At 43.7% G+C, this 15,243-nt stretch overlaps 1 protein-coding gene across 1 annotated transcript in view; it reads right to left on the reverse strand.

The window, feature by feature from the left end:
* The window catches only part of GPC1 (glypican 1), a 205,407-nt gene that overhangs the window by 124,979 nt on the left and 65,185 nt on the right, over positions 1–15,243 (reverse strand). The window lies entirely within an intron of this gene.

Genomic DNA, 15,243 nt, shown 5'->3' on the forward strand with positions numbered 1-15,243 from the left:
GTCATAAATCCAGTACTCTTGACATTACAGAAGCAGGCTGTCTCCTGAACCCAGGTTGTTTTCAAGATATCTACCACTGGCAGTAAAAGATATTCATGGTTTCTTCTAAATTATCTTTTGAGAAAATATGCAATAGGATGCAGAAGGGATAGTTAAACAGCTATTTGCTGTTTAGGTTTCTCTTGCAGAACAACTCTGAGAGCAGATATCCAATGGACAAGGGTTCTCTCCTTTGTCTGTAAAGTAAGGAATTTACTTTACATGTAAAGAGAGCATTTAAGTCAGTAATTGGAATTTTAATATAGTTATACTGTCAACAATCCAAGAGCAAGAGCACAGAAGTGCCTGAAAAACCCTGTCTAAACCAACTTAGGTTTCCTACCACCCATCTGCAGAAGCCACAGCACCTAAAATGCAATCTTTTGACTTCATTTCTGTGGTCTAGTTCTTCCCCCGAGACTCCTTGTTATGTGCCCACAATATCTGGAATTTCTTTTACACCTCCCATCCAAGGTCTGGACAGGGCTTGCAAGATCAGACGCAACTCTGAGCATTCAGCCCAGGACAGACACTGCAGAGCAAACATATCCCTTTCTTCCAAAGACATTGCCTCCCCCACCACCTCTTTCCACTGGGTTAGTGAGGAAAATGGATTCTGCTCAGATGATCTGCCTGTCAGTTCCTGTCCAGCAGCACATGCAGCTGTGCCTGAGAGTACCCGCTAGGAACTTTTACAAAGCACCTTTTCGATTCACTGCAATGGCAACTAAGAAAGCTCCAGAACCAACTCTTCCTCCTCCCTGCTTTCAGCCTCTCCTTGTCGCCCCTGCTGACCACAGCGAGGGTGATTTCACAGTCCCTATCAGCTGAAATGGCCATGCAGCTAAGCCTTCCTGTCTCCATTCTTCATCCAAACCACTCAAGTGGCAAGGAGTGAGACAGCCTGCCTGCTGAATTCCCAGTCCCCAGTCGCTCCCCCAGCTCTGTGAAAGCTGTCATTTGCATTCCCCAATTTCCAAGTGTTGAACAGGGTTCATCTGTGCTGAGTACACCTCTGACACTGCCTTCCTTACCAGCTGTTTTACCTGCCATTTGCAGCCTTATGCTTATTTTGTCCCACTGATTCCTGCTTCACATGCACAGCAGGTGAAAAGCAACTGGGGCAGAGCTCCTTCACAGTGATTCCAGGCACTGTAGTCTTATTACTGCAGTGCCTCAGGGGAGGAGATGTGTATGTACATGTATGTTTGTATACATGCAGCTGACAGGCATATTGTTTCCCTAATTGGTATCTTGCAAATTGGTCCTGGCTCTGGAGAATCCAGGCACAGTTTGGGAAACTTCTACCCAGTACCTCAAATAAATACTAATTATTAAACAAAAGATTCAGCAGGCTTAGTGCACTCTCACCATTCCTCAGGTGGACCTTTTGTTGAACATGCAAGAAGAGCAACGAAACCAGTTCATACTCACAGCTGCAGAGGGGTCAAGACATGTCCAGTGTTAACACCAACACTTGCTTATTTTGGCTGTAACCTCAGTAAAACAGACTCTTAATACAACCTACTTGCACATCTATTGTGCACAGTCATTTTTCAGAGCACAATTGTTCTTCAGGATCAACTGTTTCAATGAATCACAACTTACAAATTATTTTTGTTTCAAATAAATCACAGAAGAGTTCCCTGCAAAGGCCGCACCACCGAAGTTATTTACGGGCTGTTACTCATTCACCGTTTCAACTCCACCAGGGCCCCGGTACTGGTGTCACTAAACGATCTCTATGAATGTGCAAGGAAGCCTAGTTCTTCCAAGTTTTCCAGAGGGAAAAATCCTTGTCAAACTCCATTACAACCCAATGGCAGAGAAGACGCAGCAGGCAGCCGAGTAACACAGGCTTGGTCATAGAAGGCTAAATGTTTCCAACCTAAATCCAGCTGAGTGCCACATCCTGCTGCTTTTTGCAACCAGCAAGCCTGACAGCCCAGCTTGAAATCAGCAACTATCCCACAGTTCACAAACACTGATGGCAAAGCTGAATCCTTGCTACACTGCTTTTCCTTGGGAAAGCATTCCTTTTTCAATACAGCCAATGGCATTCTAAGGGACTGCATACCAGTATCTCACTGATCTTAGTATCTCATCGTAGTTTAGACAGGACACATGACCCTGGCTAAACTGCAGGTCTTGTACTCTGTATTTACCCCTCCCAAAGAGGACAACAGATAATTGTGATTACTCCTGACCATTAAATACTTCACTGAAGCCACCGTGTGCTTCACCATTTGGAAAATAGCATCTGAGAAGTGAATTTTTTACGTCCCAAAACTACTGGTTAACATCAATTGAAACATAACACACCGTCAACCAAAAGGAAAGATTATGGTGTCTTCCTGTTCTTTGGCAACTTCTGCACCCTACTCCTCCTGCATGAAGGATACACAGTTCTTCAAATAAAACTCAATTCCTCATCAAGCACACCTTCCTTTGCACCTTCTACCCAGAAGCAGCAGATTGGCAGCTGGCACACCACTTACACTATGGCAAATTTCCCCAACTTCCTCCAAAGAAGCCTGAGCTCTGCCATGGACTCCCACACTGGTTTCCATCTTGGTTTGCCTTCTTTCTATTCATTACTGGTAAGCAGACTCCCAAGCCCTGTTTTCCATCATGCCTTCCCTGTGCTACGCCTGTCTGCACCACTCCTGTGAGCTAACAGATTACTGAAGGCTACAAGAGCACGATTCTTGTACATATCAATATCCTGCCCCTTCCAGAGAATAAGCAGGTTGACCTAGTGGACACCATACATGTGTGTCTCAGCTTAGAAGGAAGATCAGCAGAGTCAGTGGGAATGGGAAGTCTGGCCCCATCAGCTGTGTGTATTTATTGTTGTTTTAAAAATTCATTGCTGTATTAGCTTCAGGGAACACCTGGATTGATAAGACTGTTAACTACTTTTTTAAATAATGGTGATAGTCAAGGATAGTCAGGTGAGTGGGTTAGATGTGAGGCCTGGATCCAGCCTTCAATTACAGTAACAAAAGCAACAGCCTGTGATTAATGGATGTAGTTCTGATCCGATGAACTGGCTGCTGTAAGGGCTGCTCAAACACAGGGACTGCACTGCTTCATGTTCTGCTGTCACAGACTTCCACACAAGGGCTCGTCTGAGCAAGCCTCCTCCAAGCTACTGCCAAGGAAGAGCTTTTGAACTCCTTGCATGTATTGGAGGGACAAGGGATAGGTGTGAGTTGGTTTGGAAGGGGCTGGGCTACTGCCTGTCCTTGTGAGACTTGCTCCAGGGTGCTTGTTAGAGGCAGATGGGGAAGTGCTCACTCTTCATTTGCAGTTACTGCCAGCAGCCATCAAGCTAATATGGGTTCTGGCTGCATGCTTGTGTGGATGTACAGAACTACTTTCTTAGCTCTAGAGAAGGTTTTTCCACACACCAAAGAAGTTACAGCCTCACTGGACATTACAGGAAAAGGGCAGGTGAAGGAAGCTCTATGCAGAAGCAGCACTGATGTGCCTGAGTTTATGCAGCAAGTCTGCAACAGAGCTAGAAACTGTAACTACAACTGCATCTTTTATTTGCCCTGTAACCACCAGGCTGTTCTTTGTCCCTGTGCTATGACTGACAGCCGTGTAGCAGGAAGGGCCATCTGCACAGGCCAGGAAAACACAGTATATCCAGCTCCAGAATCTCAAACCTCCATCTTCATACAGAAGTTTTGTGATAGAAAAAGGTTCTGTGAATGTCAGCATTTCCATATTATCACCATCTGTACATATATTGCCATGGCAGTAAGAATTTAAAAGATAAAAAAAATGCAATTTAAAGATAAAAAATGGTTTAAAGTTGACAGTCTCAAGCAGTTTCAGTGCCTTGCATCCCTCATCAGTTTTCATTCATCTAATGTTTTCTTTTAAATACACTCGACAAACTCAGATGCTCAGAGGGGAAGTGCTGTAGCAAAGCATGCGCTTCTGTGTGTCCCCACAGCATCACAGCCCAGGGACACACGGCACTGACAGCCCAGGGGAGGGCTGTGTCCTGCATCCCATGTTGTTGCACTGGGTTACAAACCACTGTCCGTGTTTAACCTCCCACGTACACCACACCCAGCCAGCCATGGCAGCTTCATCTGAGCCCACAATACCCAAGTGTTGAAGGGTATTGCTGCATTCCACTGGTGGGGTGCAACACCTAGGGCAAGCACAGAGGTGTTCTCAAACACAGGGTGTCCTGGCTTCAGTAAAGAGGAGGTAAACATGGTATCATGAAAAATGAGATGGTGCCTCAGAACCCTGCCCTCTGTACCCAGTGCATTGTCATTTTGTGGATCCAACCACAAGCAGCTTTTTTAGTATTTCCTTAGCCAGCTCCCAAAAGACAAAAAACCAGGAACAGAGCCAAGCAAGTAACACAATTATAGTAGTTATGGCAATAGCTACCTTCTTAAAACCGTCTTGCACTCTTTCATGATAAGATAAAGAACCAGAAATTTGAAGCAGTGACTGACTGACATTGTCCTTTGTCTAAGGAAAACACTGACTCCTGCTATTTGGAAACACAAGTCAAGCAGACTCACTGGAAATCTAGCTTGAGACAGAAACCATCCTGTAAACTCAGCATGGCTCTCCTGGCACAGGCCAATTTCTTCATTTCACTTCCACAGATAAACACTTCACTAGAAAGCACACACGATGGAAGCACAGGGCAGCCAGCATTAACGTGCCCCCAGAAACAGCCCCTGCTGCTGCTAAACAACACTGCTGGGCCCGACATGGGATGGGGAGAAAGAGTGATTTTAGTCCAGCTGAGGCCAAACAAGCATCTGTGCTCACAGATGCAAACCTGCCAGCAGATATGGTACCTACCAACGCCCTGGGGAGCTCTGCTGGCTCAAGAATTGCAGGATCGGAAGAAAGCAAAGTCAAAACCCCTTGTTGATAGGATTGGTCCCACAGTTCAGAACTCTCTCCTGTTCTCCTGATTGCTTCTACAGACCAGAGAAGAGGGGAGGACCGTGCTGTAGCTTGAGCTGCTTTACAGAAGGCCTCACGTTTGCCAGCAGCTCTGGCAGGTTTTGCTCTAAGATATTTTGGGGCTTGTTCATACCTGAGACAAGCTGTTTCTTACATGCTTTCTTCTGTGTGACCTAGAACATTTGAGAGGTTTAATTTGAGAAAATACCTGGATATATTTTGAGATTTTGTCTGTGTCTTTGACAGAGTCCACTTCTTGAAGTCCCATTTGATTTCAGGGAATGAAATGAATGCTTCCTTGCCTGCCCACTGTGCACCTTCGGCCCTTTGATGAGAAGCCAAGAGGCAAACTGCTCCATTTCTCCAGCCAGCACAAGAGAAGTGATGAGGAAAATTTGTCATCTCTGCTGCAGTATCACAGAATATTCTGCAGTGGAAGGGACCCACATCCACAAGGCTGACATGCAAACCCAGCCTCATGCCCCATCAAACACACATGCCCTGCAAGCTGTGAAGTCCAGAGGTCGGAAAAGAAAGGAATTTTCATGGGTCACTCCAGGTCTGAGACTTCACAGAAAGAGTCATCTCTCTCATACAACCACCTTTTACATTGGGGGAAACCTCAGAGAGAGCCAGGTGTTGCAACAAGATGAGGAATCCACTTAGTGGATCTTCATCTAATCCTGTTTGTGCTGTTCAGTTTTGGGAGGGAGAGGGCAGGTTATATTAGCGCTGAACACGTTTCAGAGCAAGAGAGTAAAAATACTGTACCAGGCTTTATTAAGTGGCCTGCCAGATTTCTGGCATGTGAGAGACAGTGGAAAGCTCACAGTGCCCAGCACAGGGGATACCATGAGCCAGAGTTTCATGTGTTGTAAATCAGCACAGAGACCAACTGCTATGCCAATTTAAACTACCCAAAGAGCCCGTGTTCCTGACTCAGAGGGGTAGAATGAATAGCAGGTACCTTATTCCTAATGATCAGAAATGAAGTGGTACAGGTAAGGAAAAAATGTAAAATGACGACATAAGTAGTGGAATAAAACAGGGAAAAATTGCTCATCATTTGTGCTCCATCTGCCTTGAAAGGCAATGGTATTTTATTTCCTTTGGTACAGGAGGGTTTGCATAAAACATAAGCAAGGTTGTACAAACCCTTGGGGTTTAATTTGATTCTAGTTTATCTTTTGATCATCACATCAAACAATTCTGCAGCATTTTCTCCTCCTGCCTCCCCTCCCAGTTTCTAAAAGCTGCCTGAAATATCTGTGTGTTGTCTTGCATCAGGGCAGAGCCTTCAAGGTAATGCCATTATATTTAAAGCGGAGTGTTTGCCAAAACAGACCTAATGCCTGCAAAGGGTTTCTAACAGCAGATTAAACACACCTTTCAGTTTCTTGAATGGAGAGGTTATTACGGGAGGAGAAGGCAAAATTATTACCCACCACAGCAATTGCAAGAGACTGACCTTCTGCCATCTGCACCACTAGGGACCTGTTACAGTTCAACAGCAATCCAGATGTAAACAGCTGTGACCTGTCCCCATTGTCCTCAGGCCAAACCACCAGTGCAGTCTCATTCTGCTCACACCTTGGATTGCAGTCAGCACTATTTCAGTGGCTACTTCAAAGTAGCAAAGAAACCTCTCAGTTTCAGCCGAAATACCAGCTGTGCCAGTTGTGATAGGAAGCAAGTCCGGAAGGAAACCACTCCGTGCCACCAAGAACTAAAGCCCCTCCAGGGGCACTCAGTGGTGCCATCACCGTGCCCTGCTCGTTACATACATGTTTGGACATACCTCACAGCCTCCAGTAAAATAATGATGTAATAAGAAAAGAGGATTACATTTTCTTACCCAGTGTATAAGCTGCACAGAACAGAAAACGAGCTTTCCAAAAAATTCATGGGGAACAAAAAGCCAGGAAATCTGAGTGATGTCTCTGTTCAGAGCAATGGAAGATGTATCAAGTCAGTCCTTACCATAGCTGGGAGCTAACAACAATCTGGTATATGTAGTTTCACATCTTTTTGTTGCTGTTGCTAAATCACATCTGGCTTAAATTACCTCAGTGACTGCTTTTTCTCTCACCGATGTTCGCCGTTTGGGCTCACAGAGTGCAGTCTCCACACACACCCCACTATGGATGCACTTCACCTTCACCAAATATCTCCTCAAAACCACAACTGACCTTTAAACCTAATGCAACTCTATGCCCCATAAAAGGCTTTATGCTGCCAGCCCCATAAACCAAAGCCCCTCTCTTACTTAAGGAGGGTCAGTGGACCCAGTGAGTAGGATGAACCCCAAGACTCCCAACCTCCCTGTGGCACAGCAACCAACCCCTGCTCACTCCCAGTACTGCTGCACTCACTTGTATCAAATAAGAGCTAAAGGGAGTCCTCCTGCTCTAGGTGCTTTTGACAAAGTCCTCAACCCTCAGAGCCGTTGGCTGCAGTCCTCACCACTAGAACTTGCTCACGATGGCAGTTTCTGGGATGGGGTGCCTGTGGCACAAGTGGCGCTGGGGACCATGAGAAGCCCTGTGAGCTGTAGGGCAGGTCCTGCTCTCCTGGGCATGTAACTCAATGTGCAGAGAGAGTTCTGCTGGTGACACCATACAAGAGTTGAACAGCTGAGGTAACAAGTCGTCCTAGTAGTGGAGGAGGTTTTCTGATGTCCTGGGTTTATCGGGTTCTGACAGCACCTTGTGCAGACCCTTCCTGTGAGTGTCACGCAGAACATCAGAGCAGTACAGCAAACAGAAGGCCCTGCAATGCCTAAAACAGCTTGCTATGCTTTGTATTATATTCTGACGCTATATCACACTGATTTAGCTCTCCTGGGCTGGACACTGGCTTATTTTAGACATGCTTTGCTTCCTGTTTTCATTCCCTTCGTACTTATCATAATCTGGTATAAAACTCTGGGTTTGCTTTCAGCACCTTCTGTAGCTTGATTTAAAGGCTAACAAAGAGCTCAGTGCATATTTTACATTTGAGGATAATGGGAAAAAAATTCTACATTTTTATGACCAGAAGGGGGCCACTGGATCATTTAATGTGACCACCTGTAAAGTACTATTTCCCCTGCTGAGCCCAGTAACTGCCTTCGACTCAATTAGAGCTTGAAGCATTGACAGTTCTGGTGTTCCATATAAAGACCAAGCACAACATAAAACAACTTTAGAATAATAAAAAAAGTTCTGAGAGCCTTCTGGGTGTTCCTCACATATCACAAGGAACTTAAAAATCCCTTAACAGCCCCTGTAATGTCACAGTTTCTCAAAATAAAAGCAGACATTCTTCATTGACCCAAATAAGCTGCAGTAATCATAAAAAACTGATCTTCCTTGTGGGGTTTTCTGTTCCTGATATTTAGGGATTTTCTTGGGAAAGTAATTTTAAAACCTTTCTGAGCTTGACAACATAAACATTCACATCCCCCCGAGTTCTTAAACACAAACTCAGTCAATCCACAAGGATGGCAAATTAAACTGAAGAATTATGAAGAGAGAAGCAGGACTCTTATCACTGCACTTAAATTCTGATGATAAATCCTCTGCAAAGGCCACCTCTAGCTCTCTTCTATCAGTTCTCCTATCCCTGGTCAAAAAAAAGTTATCACAAATCAGCTCAACAAAATAAGCATGTAGAATGTGTGCACCAAACCAGATTACATTTCTTTCCTCACTTACATAACTGTCAGGGGCATGGTTTGAAAACCACTGTGGGGACAATGCATCCAACTTTAGAGTGCCACAAAAAAAACTGAATAAACCAACAGGTAGGAGCAAATGAGGAATGAGAGCAGGAGATGAGGAACAAGAGGAACAAGAAAGCCAAAGTAGAGGGAAAGGCAGAACGATGGGACTGAAATATGCCCAAAATATTCTACAGTTAGTGTACTGTGTGGAGATTATTGTTTGGCCTTGCAGAGGCACTGAAAGGAGTCAGCTGTCCAGCTAATGGGCACCAAGAGGCACATCACTCACACCTTTAACTGCTTTGGAAATCGCAGCTCAGAACAGCACAAAGGCTCTGATTCAGTACCATGATTTTTCCAGTATGTATTAGAGAAAATTCATGCCTTGTCTCCTCATTCTGGCAAGGACCTCTTGCTATGTCAAGAAAAATTTTTGGAGGGTCCTTACCTAAAGAACTGCCTGCAAGTGAACAAAGAGGAATCACACATCTGCGAGTTAGAAAGTGCAAATGTTTTCTGTGTGCGATTGTGACCCAAATTGGCTTCAGAAGTGTAACAAAGCCTGCCCCCCATCAAACAATAGAAAAAAAAGTTGGAGAAAAAGAGGGAAAACCCACAGGAGTTTTCACTCACTCTCCTGTCTTGCACAAATATGTCAGGAGACGTATAGATCCCATAACCTGAGACCCACCTGTAATGTCTTGTCCCATGCACTTTAGACCGGTGGAAACAACCTGTATTTTTGTGCAGTAGAGGAAGTTCAGTGCAGAGAACCCTCTCGTATGACCTCCTGGATCTGTGTGCCAGAGGGCTGAGACTGAGCTATACTCCATTTTCTTATGAAAGGTTTATGCCTGGAGTAACACTAGGCTGCCTTGACGAATAAAGAAGAAAGAGGTTATTCTTCAACTTATTGCAGTTCCCCTTGGACCTGCTGAGATTGCCTCTGAAGAGCAAATGAAGTGGCCATCCTGCATGGACAACTCTCTCCACAGCACTCCAAATGTCATGTATTTTAAAGGCCATATTGGGGTACCAAGGATTTAAGGCAGACACGTACATAGTGCTCAACAAAGCCCTTTTTCTTGTTTAGAGCCACCAGGATGCACAAAATTATTTTTCTCCTAAACACTGTGTTACTACAGGAAGCTTATACCATAAACCCTCCTACCAGGACTAAAACATCACAACATTCTGCGCTTGAGACCACACCATAAAGCAGGAGTCACCTCTGACCCCACAATCATTTGGAAGAGTTAAACTCTATAATAAATCCTAATTTATATGCCAAGTGAGTACAGTCATGGAGCTTGGGATCAGATCTAGCATTCACAAGTAAAAGCCCATAAAAGAGGGGGAAATGTGTCATGAACATTTACTCCACAAACAGGCAGACTGGAAAAAAACCACATTTCTCATTTCTACAATATGGCTTGTGAAATTGGAGAATGATACCAAAGCTCACACAACATTCTGGAAATCAAAATCTCTATTTAGATGCACAATGCTAATTCAGCTCTGCCTTGCTGAGGTAAATGAAAGGTCAAATATAGATTTGAAATCTTGTTTAAACTTCTTACTGCTTTAATAACAAGCACTGAATTACTGAAGGGTTTTCTTAACAGTGAATCTGTTCTGAACATATTTCAGCCAAAGATATCAATTCCACTATCTTGTTACATCAGTTCCTAACTGAGAGGTAAATTCTCTTGTCATGGCCAGGAGTGCAAAATTAAAACATATTCTACAGAGAAGGTTCCCAGTGCCCCCTTGGTAACCAGTCAGAGTTAATGGAGTGCAGGAAATTAATTTATTGGGAAAAACTTTTCAGACCGTAAACAACCACCCTTTTTATTTGCTTACTGTTACAGTAAAAGAAACTGAGCACTCTTCACCCCAGCAGTCAGAAATGGACTGCAGATCAGCACTGACATGTATTTTAAATGATACTTTAATTAAATTGTTTAAGTAAGCAATAAGAACTTTGAGTATTCATCACTCATTCACTCACCCAGAGGTGTCATGGTTTGCATGAGGGCAAGCACCCGCCCAGCCTAGGACTCAAGAGGTTCACATAAAACTCTGCTATCCCTTGCTGAGTCTCCACAAAGAAGGGAGAACTGAGGGCAGTGCCCAGGCTCAGCACACCCCAGGCACCAGCCTGACTCACACGTGGGGAGACACATGGAGAAGCCAACTGTGCCTTCCAACGGCAACAGCAGACCAGGTTCACAGAGAAAGGGCCTTACAAGGAATTGTGCTGCTCACTGCAAGCAAAGGGGGTTGTGACTCACATGCAGCCTGTGTGATAAACTCCGTTTCTACCAAACTGCAGAAATGGTCTAAGGCAAAGTCAGATGTTGATCTGAGCAGCTGTTAGAGATAGAAGATATGTTTGATATAGAAAGTGTTGTACAGGATGCCTGTGTGATCCATCTGGCAACAACAACATCACATAACGATGGCTTTCCAAAGGTGGGTCAAAAGCAGAGCGAGCATTTGAAGAACCAGACTCATTTTCCCTCGAATTGGTCTCCCCACCATACAGAAGATGCCTTGAGGTTCCAGTTATGATCGAACTATGAGCTCTAGGCCCCTATAACCTCAAAGGGTCAAGGGACACCTAATACTTTGCTCTCCTTATGTCAATGGATTGTAGTGACTTTTGGCAGAGGAATGGGTGGGCGTGATCTGACTCACAGTGATATCTACAGGAATTTTATCTACTGAATCCTAAGTCCAGGAACACACCCATTCTTACTTTTGGCTAGACTTCTGCCCAGGAGGAGATTCTGCAGCATGAGAATGATTGGGTATATTTAGTTGGGTAAAACAACAAAACAACAATTCCAGAAAGCTAGGAGAGATATAAATGGTCATGGAGATAAGCACTGGACATGAGCATGGATACAGCACTGCTTGGGGAGCAACAACTCATCTACAATGCCAAAGCCAAAACCTCAGCAGCCTAGAGCAGGAGCCTCTCCTGCCAGAGAGGTAAAGCCCCAAACACCAGCTCTAGGAAGGTTGCAGTGGGTTCATGACCCTGCACCACTGCCCAGCACCAGCCCAAGGCAAGAGCTGGTTCTGGGGCTACTGGCACCACTCCCTCCTGCCATGCACAATCTCTCCCTTCCATTAAAAGAAGTGGGGCATGACTTGACACCTACCAGAGATCTCCAAGAACATGTGAATGTGTGTTTGTTTGGTTTTTTAACTTTATTTGGTCAGTCAGCTCTACCTTTTAATTACCTCTGTCCTTGATTACACTGACAAATGGCTGGCTGCTCAGACATATTTATTGTTCTATATTTATTGTTCCAATAAACCCTGCTTGATACCAAGAAAACATAAACAGAGTTCATTAGAGTCAGGAGGAATTGTCCACTATTAATTAGTTTCATTTCTCATTTAAAGCTGGGTTTAATAGTGGATAAAATTAAGTAAATTTTCTCAATTATATGAAGTGTATATGGTGAGCTGAATTGTGTATTGTACAATTACACATAGCTTTGGGATTCAGAGAATAACTCTGTACCACAAAACTCTCAGCAGTGAGAAGCCTGGGGCTAATATTAGTGAAATTACTTACATAACTCGCTCTTTTATTAATGTGAAAACAGACTATGATTAAAAGCTGGAAGCTGGAGAAAGAAACTATCTGGACCAGTTTACTAGACTAATGCTATTCATTAAATTTCTAAAGTACTCTAGGACATAGGGGTTAAACCAAGGAGATACTTCAGAACATTTAGATGTGTCGTGTCTCTCCAGCAGTTGGCTGGGCTGCATCACCCAGCCTGCACTTGGCATGCATTGTACATACTGCCTGTCCATTTGAGTTCAAATAATAATTGGTTTTATTGCTATATTCGCAGAAAATTGAGGAATGAAAGAGCAAGTACAACCATTAAAAGGCTGAATGAGGACTGCTGATTCAACTGTGCAGTTAAACTGCAAGAAAAGGGTACATGCCAGCATAAACCAGTGATGCACGGGCTGAGCTCTGGCCTGAGCATCCCGAACACCTTTCCAGGGCTTTTTCCAGGGCCTCTCCAACAACACCTGCACAACTGAGCACCTTGGCTTCACCTGGAGTATGTGTGAGGGCAGGTGTCTGACTCAATAAAGTAGACATTCCTCATCTATATAAAGGTTAGCTAAATTATTTTCTTCTCAAAGATGCATGTGCTTAATAGATTTGTTTTCTGCCCATTCATATCTGTGGCAGCAGGAATTTTCCAGCTCACCATAGCAAAAATGAGAGGACGCATTCCTGGGGAACCTCAACTCCCTTCCTCCTTAGTCTGCAACCAATTTCCTTTAGCTTACTCTGAAAGATCTGCTTTTTTTTTTTTTTTCTCAGTCTTTCCCCATGGAATGGAAAGAGACTTTAACAGGGATTTTGCAACAGATGTTTGGAGAATCTGGTATTTAATCTACGACAACTGCTTTGCAAAACTGTTCCTTACTTTCACATAAGCCACTTTATAAACCCAAATAAATGAAACTGTTCTAAAGTAGCCCTTGCTAACCCTGTTAGCACTATTGCTGCTGCACTACACTCTGCAATTTGAGTTTGTAATAAGCCAGCAACTAAGCTTTCCACCATGGTACAAAGTGGCATCATATAATTAGATCAAAATTATATCCACTGTGATAGTTGTGATCTTCCTAGATGGGCACTGAAGACCATCTGTTGACAAAGAAAGGTAGTACCAGATCAACATCAACATGTTTTTGTATAAGAAGAAAATCTCATAGTAGAAGCAAGCTACTACCTCCCACCAGTACATCTGGTAACTCAGTACCTTATCAAGCACCCCATTTGCAAAACTCCACAGAACATAGGGGCAAATCTGTCCATCTGGGAAGCACTTGAGTTCCTTCAAAACTGGTTTCAGCACTGTTCGTCTGAATGAGATTTACTTCGACTTCAGTATGAATTAAACATTAAAGTCATTCACACTGCCGAACGTGTTTCAGGGGACTGTTCTGAAGGGCCACAGGAAGGGCTGTTCCCACGGCAGCTTTGCACTGACAGAAGGCTCTCCCTATCTCAGAAGATTTTGGAAATACAGGCACAGAAATGGTGTTCCAGCATTAGCATTTTACACATGGAAAGAGCAAACAAAAATTCCTGGTAGTTCACACAAAGTTAATTCCCCAAATGCAGTCCTCTTCAGGGTCCTCAGAGCTTCAGAAATGAATGATGAAGATTTTTGAGTGCCAAAGTCTAAAACCAGAGTCATACACATTTCTGGAAGCTGTTGAGTAGCCTACCTTTCTGAAATCGAGAAAAATACCGAAATTGGGGTTGAATTAGCCATGTTTAGGTTCATCTGTTTGAATACACACTCATTATGTCAAGGCTACTGCAAGATCTTTCAGTGCAGTGTTAAGAAAAGATTCAAGTAATAAAGGAATAGGATTTTGAACTTTTGACTTTGCTCATCTCCCAAACTCAAACCCTGGCCTTGCTATGTTAGTGCCAGCAGCAGTGGTGACACTCCTAGTCACCCCTCTGGGAAAAAAAATACTGGAAATATCAGAAAACCAGAATAATCAAGATCTTCAAGACTTTATATAAAGCTAAAACACATTTTAACTGTTTTACAATAATATCAGTACTATGAGAAGGGAATTCTGATAGGATATTTTGAACAATACAAATATCCATCAGTCCTTTCAGAGAATGTTCATCAGGTTCAGCTCATCCATCATCCACAGTCTGCATCAGTTCCATCTTCAGTGCCTCAACCCCCCAAAAACCAGTACACTTTCAGTCTTGGATGGTCTGACAAAACCAGGAACAGGAAAGAAAATCAGGTAATGATGCTATGGCTGTGCCTGTGGTGGAGTTAACCTGGCAGGAAGAAGTGGAAATTACCGCTCCTTAAAACCAGGTTCCAAATCCAACTTCAGACCTCTTGAGACCTCACTGAAAAATGAATGATTTAATGAGCCCTAAGGATGAGCAATACTCTAGGCATGAACTTCATATTCATTTATCTCACTGACAAACAGGCAGCTCCCCATCCACCTGATTTCACCCACCCCCTGTACGGCAGGGCATGTTATCCACCCAGCATAACTAACCTTATAGCACACTGCTGAGCACGCCTGTGGGGAAAGCTTTACCTCCTGGAGACTGCCAGGAGGGCAATCAAAGCCAGGGAGGCACTCAAAGCAGAGATCCGAGCACCATTAGCCTTGTATGCAGTGCTTTGCGTCTGTCAGCTCCCAGTAGCCAGAAAAGGTGGAGAGACAGCAGCTTTATTTTCTTATCTTCTGTTGTGCTTTTCAATTAACACCTCTAAATGTCACAGCTCTTCTTACCTTATAGAGACAAGCTCACACTGTAACATCACATTTATGACCACTGAGAGCATGCTCTTCCTCCCTTTAACAAGAACATTGTGCTATTTGAGAGATTTTTCTCCAGCATGGCAGATGTATTTATTTTCCACTTAAAAGCAACTTAAATCACACCTGGCAGAACAAGGAAATTTGTTAAAACATATTCTGATCTTGCATAATGTTTTAAT

This window comes from Pipra filicauda, unplaced genomic scaffold (assembly GCF_003945595.2).
Source record: "Pipra filicauda isolate LSUMZ 115617 unplaced genomic scaffold, ASM394559v2 scaffold186_size1760508_pilon, whole genome shotgun sequence".
Lineage (NCBI taxonomy): Eukaryota > Metazoa > Chordata > Aves > Passeriformes > Pipridae > Pipra > Pipra filicauda.